At 39.1% G+C, this 10,272-nt stretch overlaps 1 pseudogene; it reads right to left on the minus strand.

Annotated features, from left to right (window-relative positions):
• Nucleotides 1-8,057: 8,057 nt before the first annotated feature.
• On the minus strand, nucleotides 8,058-8,498 carry LOC132211520 (large ribosomal subunit protein uL15-like; annotated as a pseudogene).
• Nucleotides 8,499-10,272: the final 1,774 nt, after the last annotated feature.

Here is a 10,272-nt window from a genome sequence, read left to right on the forward strand (position 1 = left end):
TGTCATCAGTGACCGAAATAACTACTGTTAGTATTTTGGAATGGAATATTTCAGCGTTTTGTGTTTTTTTTAAAATGCAAGTGTTTATTGTAGGAAGTTTGGAAAATAATTAGAAGTACAAATAAGGACAAACAAATCACTGTTAATCTCACTATCTAGAGATAACCTCTGTGTATCAGTTAGCCTTTTCAGGGGAACAAATGGTCTCAAAACTCTCACTGGCATACAACAACGAGCAGTAATAGCTTGCTCACTGTTCCTTGGGTCACCTCGGGAAGCCCTGTTTCAGGCTACCAGCTCTAGGTTTGTTCCAAAGGTGTCACTTTCTGGCTCAGGCTAAGTGGTTACCTGGAACATGCCTGCTCAGAGGGTGAGTGGGAAAATGTGATGCCTCTAAGACCTGAGCTCAGACCCAGCACACTGCTACTCTATCCATGCTCCATTGGAGGCCAAAACAAGGTACATGAAGTCCAACTTCAGTGGGTGGGGAGGTATTCTCCTCCCTTGGTGTTACTGGGGAAGGGAGTCAATATTTTCTGGATAGGATTTCAGCACACTGATACTATTCTGATATTTATATTTTCTTTCCCTATGTAATAGGTTCTTATATAAAAGGTCACTTGATCTTTTCCCAATAAGCCTACAAAACATCACTAATCATCAAGGAAATGCAAATCAAAAGCACAATGAGATATCACTTCTCACCCATTAAGATGATTATTTTTTAAAAAGCCCAGAAAATAACAAGTATCAGTGAGGATATAGAAAGACTGGAACCCTTGTGAGCTCCCAGTGAGAATGAAAAAAGGTACAGCAATTATGGGAAACACTATGGTGGTACCTCAAAAATTAAAAATAGAATTACCGTATGACCCAGAAATTTCACTTCTGGGTATATACTCAAAAGAATTGAAAGCAGGGACTCAAATAGATATTTGTATAACTGTGTTCATAGCAGTATTATTCCCAATAGCCAAAGGGTCTAATGATGAATGAATGGATAAACAAAATAGGATATATCCAATCAATGGAATATTATTCAACCATAAAAGGGAGGAAATTCTGACACATGCTACAATATGGATCAACCTTAAGAACATTAGTTAAGTGAAATAAGCCCATTACAAAAGGACAAATAGTGTATGATTCCACTAATTAAGGCACTTAGAATAGTCAAACTCATAAAGACAGAAAGTAGAATGGTTTCCAGGGGCTAGGCAGCAGTGGGCAAACTACGGCCCACGGGCCGGATCCAGCCCGTTTGAAATGAATAAAACTGAAAAAGAAAAAAAAGACCGTACCCTTTTATGTAATGATGTTTACTTTGAATTTATATTAGTTCACACAAACACTCCATCCATGCTTTTGTTCCGGCCCTCCGGTCCAGTTTAAGAACCCATTGTGGCCCTCGAGTCAAAAAGTTTGCCCACCCCTGGGCTAGAGAGAGTGGGGATGGGAAGTTGTTGCGTAAGGGGCATATATTTCAGTTTTGCAACAGGAAAAAAGCTCTGGAGATGGTTGGTGGTGATGGTTGCACAACAATGTGAACATAACTAATGCCTCAGAACTGTACACTTAAAAATGTTCAAAATGGTAAATTTTATATTATGTGAACTTTATCCCCCCAAATGTTTCTTTCTTTACATGTAGTTTTAATTGCCTTAGCATTTCCAAATCAATAAACATTATTTATAACATCACTTTTTAAAGATTACAGTTTCTCAAAAGGTAGATATAACAATTTAATTTCTTACTACTTTTTCTTGTTTATTTGTGCTATTACAAATTATACCTTTGTTCCTATCTCTGATTATTTCTGTTAGATAATTTCCAGGAATGAAATTATGAGTTCAGTGAATATGAACATTCAAAAATATAAATGTAAAAAGTCTGCATACTCATTTCTTCATTCACTTGCAACTATGATATGTTATTATTTTAAAAAGAATTGTTTTAGGCCAGATGAAAAAGTTTATCCTATAGATGTTTTAATATGCCTTTCAAAGATTGGTAATAAAGTTGAACACACTTTAAATGTGGCCTTTCTTCCCTCCGACCCTCTGTCCCTCCCTTCTTCCCTTCCCCCCTCTCTCTCCAGGGGTGAATTGGGGCATGGCATAGTAAGGGCAGGGCAATGAAAGCAGTCTACTCTGGGTGCGGGCAATATGGCCTTACATTATCTGTAGACAATTTAAAACTAATAATAAAACCTACTGAAAGCCAGTCTGCATCAGCACTATAAAAAGTCAATGATCAATACTCCCCATCCGCCCCATCTGGACTGTCTGCTCCCACACCTACCTCTTTCTTTATTGGTCTATAGCAGCGGTTCTCAACCTGTGGGTCGAGACCCCTTTGGGGGTCTAAGGACTCTTTCACAGGGGTTGCCTAAGACCATCGGAAAACACATATATAATTACATATTGTTTTTGTGATTAATCACTATGCTTTAATTATGTTCAATTTGTAACAATGAAAATACATCCTGCATATCAGATATTTACATTACGATTCATAACAGTAGCAAAATTACAGTTATGAAGTAGCAACGAAAATAATTTTATGGTTGGGGGTCACCACAACATGAGGAACTGTATTAAAGGGTCTCGGCATTAGGAAGGTTGAGAACCACTGGTATATAGCATTCCTTGTATATTACAGTGATTAAGCCTTTGCCTGACACTCTCGCTGGTATGTACTGTTTAATTTGTTGAGAGTTTTAAAAATTGTTTTGAATATTCACTCATATGTTGAAAGTTCTGAAAGTACAAGGGAAAAGCCTGCCTCTTATACTTGACCCTCTGTTAACTCACCCTCTCCCAGGCAACCACTGTGATTAGCTTCCTATGTATCCCGTCACTGAATTCACCCAGGAATATTTTCTCTTCTTAATCAAGTAAGAGCTTACTATAATACTGCACAGTGCCTTGCTTTCTCCCCCCACCCCCCACTTAGTAATGGATAGTAGAGCACTCTCCATATCACTAACTTAAAACCTTTGTTTTTTTGTCTGCATAGTACTCCTATGTCTGGAACTTCCATAATTTTATTATTTCTCTACTGATGGATTTGTATTATTTTGCATATGTACCAGTATATCTGTAGGATAAATTCCTAAGGTTGGAATTTTTGCATGAAGATTTGTGGATTTGCACTTTTGATATTGTTATTCTTTCTACAGATCTTATCAATTTCACAATCCATTCACTTTAATATGGATGTTTCGTAGTCTCTTTTTTTAAAATACATTTTTATTGATTTCAAAGAGGAAGGGAGAGGGAGAGAGAGACAGAAACATCAGTGATGAGAGAGAATCATTGATTGGCTGCCTCTGTACACCCCCTAACGGGGGATCGAGCCTGAAACTCAGGCATGTGCCCTTGACCGGAAGCAAACCAGGGACCCTTCAGTCTGCAGGCCAATGCTCTATCCACTGAGCCAAACCAGCTAGGGCTACTAGTCTATTAAAAAGCCATTGTAGCCTGGCCAGTGTTGCTCAGTGGTTGAGGGTCAACCCATGAACCAGGAGGTCACGGGTTTGATACCTGGTCAGGGCACATGCCCAGGTTGCAGGCTCGATCCCCAGTAGGGGGTGTGTAGGAGACAGCTGATCAATAATTCTTTCATCACTGATGTTTCTATTTCTCTCTCCCTCTTACGTCCTCTGGGAAATCAATAAAAACATATTTTAAAAATTTAAAAAGTAAAAAAAACCCACTTTAATGGGCGTACTAGTATAGTGGCATCTCATTGTGGTTTTAAGTTTCCCTTAGGATTAATGATATTAAGCCTCTTTTTATGGCTTAACATTGTCATCTCTTCTTTAATGAAGTGCTTACTTTTTAAAAAGTTGAGTTGCTTGTATTCTTATTATTGGACTAGAGGCCCAGCGCACAATTAAATTGTGCACGGTTAGGATCCCTAGGCCTAGCTGCAATCAGGGCCATGTCCACCGTCCAGCGTTGCTCCTCCACCTACGTGGCCCCTGCGCCGTGAACCTCCACGCTCACAGCCCCTGCCCTGCAAGGCTCCTTGGCCTCACTGCTGCCCACACCCTGCAATGCTCCTTCGCCTCACTGCCCTGTGAAGCTCCATACTCAGCCTCCGCGGCCCCGCCCTGCCATGCCATGGGACCGGTCCTTTGGTCACTTGGGCCTGCAGCTCCCTCCTCCCGCCGCCGCCACACCACAGACGGCCAGGGGCCCACAGTTCCCACTCTCTCAGCTCCCTAGCCTGCTGTTTGGTTGTCCGTCTGGTTGTGATGGCACCTGGCTTTTTATATATATTAGGACTGTAAGAGTTTAATAATAGTCCTTTATAAGATAGTGAATTACAAATATTTTATACTAATCTGTGGCTTGCCTTTTCATTTTCTTAACCAAGTTATTTGAAAAGTAGATCTTTCTAATTTGATGAAGTCTATTTTATTATACATATTTTTTCTTTTACAGATCATGTTTTCTGTTGCTTAAGAATTCTTTGCCCAATCCATAGCCACAAAAATATTTTAAGACATTTTATACTCTTAGCTCTTAGCTTAGATGTATGATTCATTATAAGTTAACTTTTTCATATGCTAAGAGGTCAAGCAAATTGTTTTTAGCAATAAAGTATCACCATTCTGAAATATCCTATTGAAAGTTATATAGAATATATTTTAGCGACTTGATTCCAACTTCTTAAATGATGACTAAAGAGAAATGGGTATTTTCCCACTTACGAACTTTATTTTTTAATCAGGATATAAATAAACCTCCGAATGGAACAATCTACTCATTAGCCAATTTCCTTGGTAGCATGCAAACTATCAGATTGGCTATTTTCAAGTGCACAAGATACAAATCTCAAAAATATTTAATAAGATGGGTTTGCTTTATTTTAAAATTTCAATGGAAGTATTATTTTAGTTATTTACTTTACTATTAACTTTTCTATTTATTCAATAAATGCATTTTAAAAATAAACGTCCAAAAGAGGTATCTATAATAATAAAAGCATATTATGCTAATTAGACCGGACAACCTTCCAGTCGAAGCTGGGGCTGCGAGGGAAGCCTGGGTCCCGGGTGCCAGAGGGAAGCTGGTGCTGGCAGTGGAGGGGGGGGGGAGGGGGAAGGAAGGCCTACTCTTGCACAAATTTCATGCTTTGGGCCTCTAGTTTTGTAATAAGATTCATTTAGCTATAAGTTCAGAAAGAAGATCATCAACATTAATGGCAAAGGAACATCGATGGCAAAACCAGTTGACAGCAGTAGACTGCACTGGGGCTTAACTTTTCTTATCACCCCTCATCTTTTGAAGACAGTTATTAAGATTTGTGGGCTGTGTGTGTATGTGTGTGTGTGTAGACACACACACACACACACACATGCAATATGCCTACATATGTGTGCTTGAAGAGACCTAATGGAAATGAGAAGTTTTTTCCACTGCATGCCTGTGAGGAGCCAGCCCTTTGATGAGTGACTAGGGTTGAAAAGGCTGCTATCTGAAGGGTCTCTTACAGTTTATCATACTGCCTCGTGGTCTCAGGGTGGGCCTGAAACCCTTGTCCACAAGCAGCTACTCCATTCAGCCATTCAGCACTGCTAGCTCTCTCCCTCTGGTCAACCTTTCCTGGGAAGTGTTTTCAAAATACAGTGTGACTAGCACTGTGAAATAATAACCTTTGCAGGTGGCCAGCAGCACTCAGTGCACCCTTTGCAGAATCCCACATGCAAACATTTTCATGGAAAAGTGGTATTTTCTATCCTTTACCTATTGGATTTAATAAGGGGTTGGTGTCAAAGTCACAAGCAGAACAGAGGGAAGGATGTTATTGAATGCTCAGCATGTATCTACAAAAATTGTCTGCTAAATGAATCAAATTCCTTTTCAGGGCTGATAAAGGCCAAATTGGACTGGAATGCTGGTGTGAAAGGGAACCTAATATAATCACATTTTGGCTTTGGGCCCGGCTCTCTTTAAACTATGTCTTCTTTTTAAAATCACAGGGAACATGGATCATGAATCAGACATGGGGTCATTGACATCTCTCTCTTCTACCTGTGTGGGCCTGCCACAACTATCGGTGACCAGGAAGTCATAAAAAGAAAAGACTTACTTTGAAATTCCATAATATTGTTAGCAACGAAAAAATGGCTAAGATCTTAATATCTTTAAAAAACTAAATAAAAGTAAATCTTTGTGTTCAGCTCTATAATTTAGTTAATACATCAAAACTAAATGTTACTATTAAAAAAATAACTAGATAGGATTACGTAAAGCCTCTCCCTTTTTAATGTGGTTGATTGGTTTGTCTTTGGTGTATCTCACTGAATTCCTTTAGATTCTTCCCAGTTCTAGTGGTACAAACCTGCCTCTTTGGGGAAGAGTGAACTTGGGTCACAGCCTGAGTTCAACCTGGTAGCTGGCGCTTTAAATGACAAGGTTACATATAGAAAGGCTCCAGAAAGACCAATGGCTATTTAGAGATTGCATCTGTTTTTTAAGTGCTTAAGATTTCAGATGTTAGTGTCTAGTGTTTCTTAGAAATTGTTTCAACAAATAATTTTATTAATTATTTAATTAACTGAATTGTGAAAATACACATATATATGTATATATGCAATAAAATATTTTGCATAAGTTCATTTGTGGATGCTAACTCTTTCAGAATTGAGAATTATTAAAAATACAATTACCTTGTATTAAAAGCCTTGCAGATAAAATTTAAAATAATTAAATATGCATATGCAATAAAGCAGTATATAGCAAGCATGAGTTTTTTAAACCCATATTTTAAAATACTATTTTACTTGGTATTTCAACTCTGGGAACTTTTTTAAGGACATAATGCAAAAGGAAGGAAAGCAGTATGTACTTTGATTTTCATAGCCACGTTATTTATAACAATGGGAAAACAAGGAAATAAATGTCTTATGAAGGTAGATGCTTAAGTCAATTGTTAACCATTGATTATTATGTAGTTGTTAAAATGATATTACTCATTATTTCTATTTATAGGGGTATACAATGCATATGATTTGATATCAACTGCAAAAGCAAAAGTGTGTGTGTGTACCAGATGACTGAAATGGCATAAAGTATATGCAGAAGAACAAAGATTGGAATGTTATTAAAAATAAAAGAATAGTGATTATTGGATTATAGGAGATTTATAAAATATTGAATTATTTCATGTCAATGTTCTCTTTTTGACAATAAAATATATTAGCATATCTTTAAATTGTTAAACCACAAAATTATATCTAACTATATAATCTTAAGCTATATATCTCTAATATTCTTCATATACTTCTGCAAAACTAAAAAAGGAATATATACCATTAGAGACTCAATTATATCACTAAGTATACTTAAGTACACTATTAACTTCAGCTATTTTTTTTAAAGCAAGACTTTCTTGCTGATGAAGTAGTACTTGAATTTATGTGCTGGCACAAATTCCTCATCTTGTTGCAGACTGTTTATAGACAACACTCTGAGAAGCCCAGTGTTAGCCACATTCATCCTCTTCCTATTTCTCACACACGCCAACTTCTGTCTCAGGGGGCTGGCATTTACGGTTTCTACCACTTGGATGCTTATGCTAGATTGCCCCATTCTTGAGTCCTTCTCAACACTTAGGATAGTCTTCAGTACTTTATCCCAGCTAAGGAAGTACCATGAAATCCCCTTTTCCTTCTCCTGGAACTTTTCAGCAACATCTTCAACATTTGTCTGTCTGGATTTGGGAGGGGGGATTTGTTGGTGATTTTTTGGATATGACATGGTATGCTCAGATTGCATGACAGCTGGGACCCGGGCAAGAGCAGGAATGGCCCTAGAAAATCAAGTCCCTTGGCAGTTACCACTGTGTGTGGGGGAAACCTGCATTTCTCACTGGCAACAGGAAGACTCCAAAGCCCTCACAAAGGATCTGGGGCAGGCCCACACGAGGCAGACAGAGGATTGAGCATCTGCTGGAGGAAACAGGCTGAGACAAGCGACTCCAGAGGTCTCTACTTTTTTTTTTTAAACTTGTGGATTTTTTAATGAACTTCCCTCCAGGTAGCTTCAAGCTACCAGGACACAGGCCCCACCAATACCCTTCATCTTTGCAGCTCCTTTGCTGAAGAATGTGGCATTCACAATGACAGGCTGCTTTGGTGCTTTCCCTTCCCCAGAACTTTGTAGTAGCTGATTGCACTACCTCAATGATAGGAGCAGCACCAGTCTTGCTTTTGGCAGCATTACCCTTGTCTGCTCACTGACCAGGGTCCACAGTTTATCAAGGTTGACAGCTGGGCAGAAGCTCTGGTTCCTCGTCAAGTGATAATGCCTAATACCAACTTTCCCAAAGTAATCTGGGTGATATTTGTCGAAATTGATCCTGTGATGATGCAAGCCACCATAATTACCTCGGCCTCCTGGGTGCTTCCTGTGCTTGCTGATGAGGCTGTGGCCGTGGTTTACGTGGCCCTGAAGTTTTTGGGTCTTCCTCAGTTTGGATGGCATGTCAGTGGCCAAGATGCCGAGGCCTCTTTACTTTCTAATTTCAATGAACCACCTGCCTTATCATCTTCCTCCTTTCAAGTAGCTGATCACCTTTGTTGTGCATGTATCAGAAAGTCCCAGATGAAGTAGTGGTGGTGAGGCTTTTGCAAAGGAAACACTCCCATCATGTAAAAAGCAAAGACACTGTTTAGGTAAGTTTAATCTTGGTGTATGTTTCCTTTCTGCACTGAACAAAATCCTAGCACATTCTTTTGAAAGCAGAGAGACTGTTGCTTAGAAATTGCCTGGGCACCATCCTGCCCGGCACCCACCTGGTATCCCCAGTCTTTCCCCTCTTCCTCAGTCACCTGGAAACTGACATCTTTTACAATAGGAATAGCAATGAAACTTTCTAGGTTTCAGGGGGTATTGAATATCCAGCTTTAATCCTAGAATGAAGCTAATAAAGCAATAATTAATATTTGTATAAAGCCAGTAAGCCAGCTATCCACAAAGGGTTCAGAAAAAAAAAACCAATAATTAAATGTTGAGAATAGTAGTTATATGGCTTGTAGTAATATCTTTCTCATTACAAGTATGTGTCTTATCTGACTAAAATATGACAAATGGAGTGCATACTTGATCTGTGGGTGAAATATGCTTTCTGGCATGGTGTTATACTTGGGGATAAGCCCACTGCTACATGATGAAGGTGGAAGTATCATTCGGTGATAGAAGAGAAGGAAATTGCTTCAGAAAGAGGCTCATCAAATCTTAAAATCAGTAGATCCACAAAATCACCTAAGTCTAACATCTCTTCCAAATTTTCCAAGGAACTAGCATAAGTTTCTGAAAACTCTTTTGAGTGTCATGATAGTATTTTTGGAAGGACTCTGATAAGTTGCCTCTTATAGATTGATTGGTTTGACAGAGAGGATTAAAATTCTCCAATATTGCCAAGGCTGGTTTGGCTCAGCAGATAGAGCGTCGGCCTGCGGACTCAAGGGTCCCAGGTTTGATTCCGGTCAAGGGCATGTACCTGGGTTGCGGGCACTTCCCCAGTGCGGGATGTGCAGGAGGCAGCTGATCGATGTTTCTCTCTCATCGATGTTTCTAGCTCTCTATCTCTCTCCCTTCCTCTCTGTAAAAAATCAATAAAATATATTTAAAAAAAATTCTCCAATATTCAAATTTCTTGGGTAGATTCCCCCCCCCCCCCCCAAGAGATCTCTCTCAAATAGATATTTTGGCCCCATGGAAATACCTATGGAGCCTGGATTCAAATCTCAACTGTCAAGTAATCATTCTGACCTGGACAGGTTACTTAACTTCTCACAGACTCAGTGTCTTCACTGATAAAAAGAGGGTAAGAATGGCACACATACAATGTCATGAAGATTAAATGAATTCATCAATGTAAAACACTTAGAACAGCTCCTGACACATAGTCAGTCCTTGAAAAGTATCTACTATTGTTAGTTTAAGCAGATCCAAGCATAGGTTAGGCATTTGAGGTAAAACACTTAGCTGAATTGGATTAATATTCTTTTTTTTTAAATGGTACTTTAAAAAAACATTGATTTCAGAAAGGAAGGGCAAGGGAGAGAGAGATAGAAACATCAATGATGAGAAAGAATAATTGATCAACTGCCTCCTGCACGCCCCCACTGGGGATGGAACGCTCAGCCTGGGCATGTGCCCTGACTGGGATTCAAACCATGACCTCCTGGTTCATAGGTCAATGCTCAACCACTGAGCTACATGGGCCATGCAGATTCATATTCTTAAATTTAAA

Source organism: Myotis daubentonii, chromosome 10, assembly GCF_963259705.1.
Source record: "Myotis daubentonii chromosome 10, mMyoDau2.1, whole genome shotgun sequence".
NCBI lineage: Eukaryota > Metazoa > Chordata > Mammalia > Chiroptera > Vespertilionidae > Myotis > Myotis daubentonii.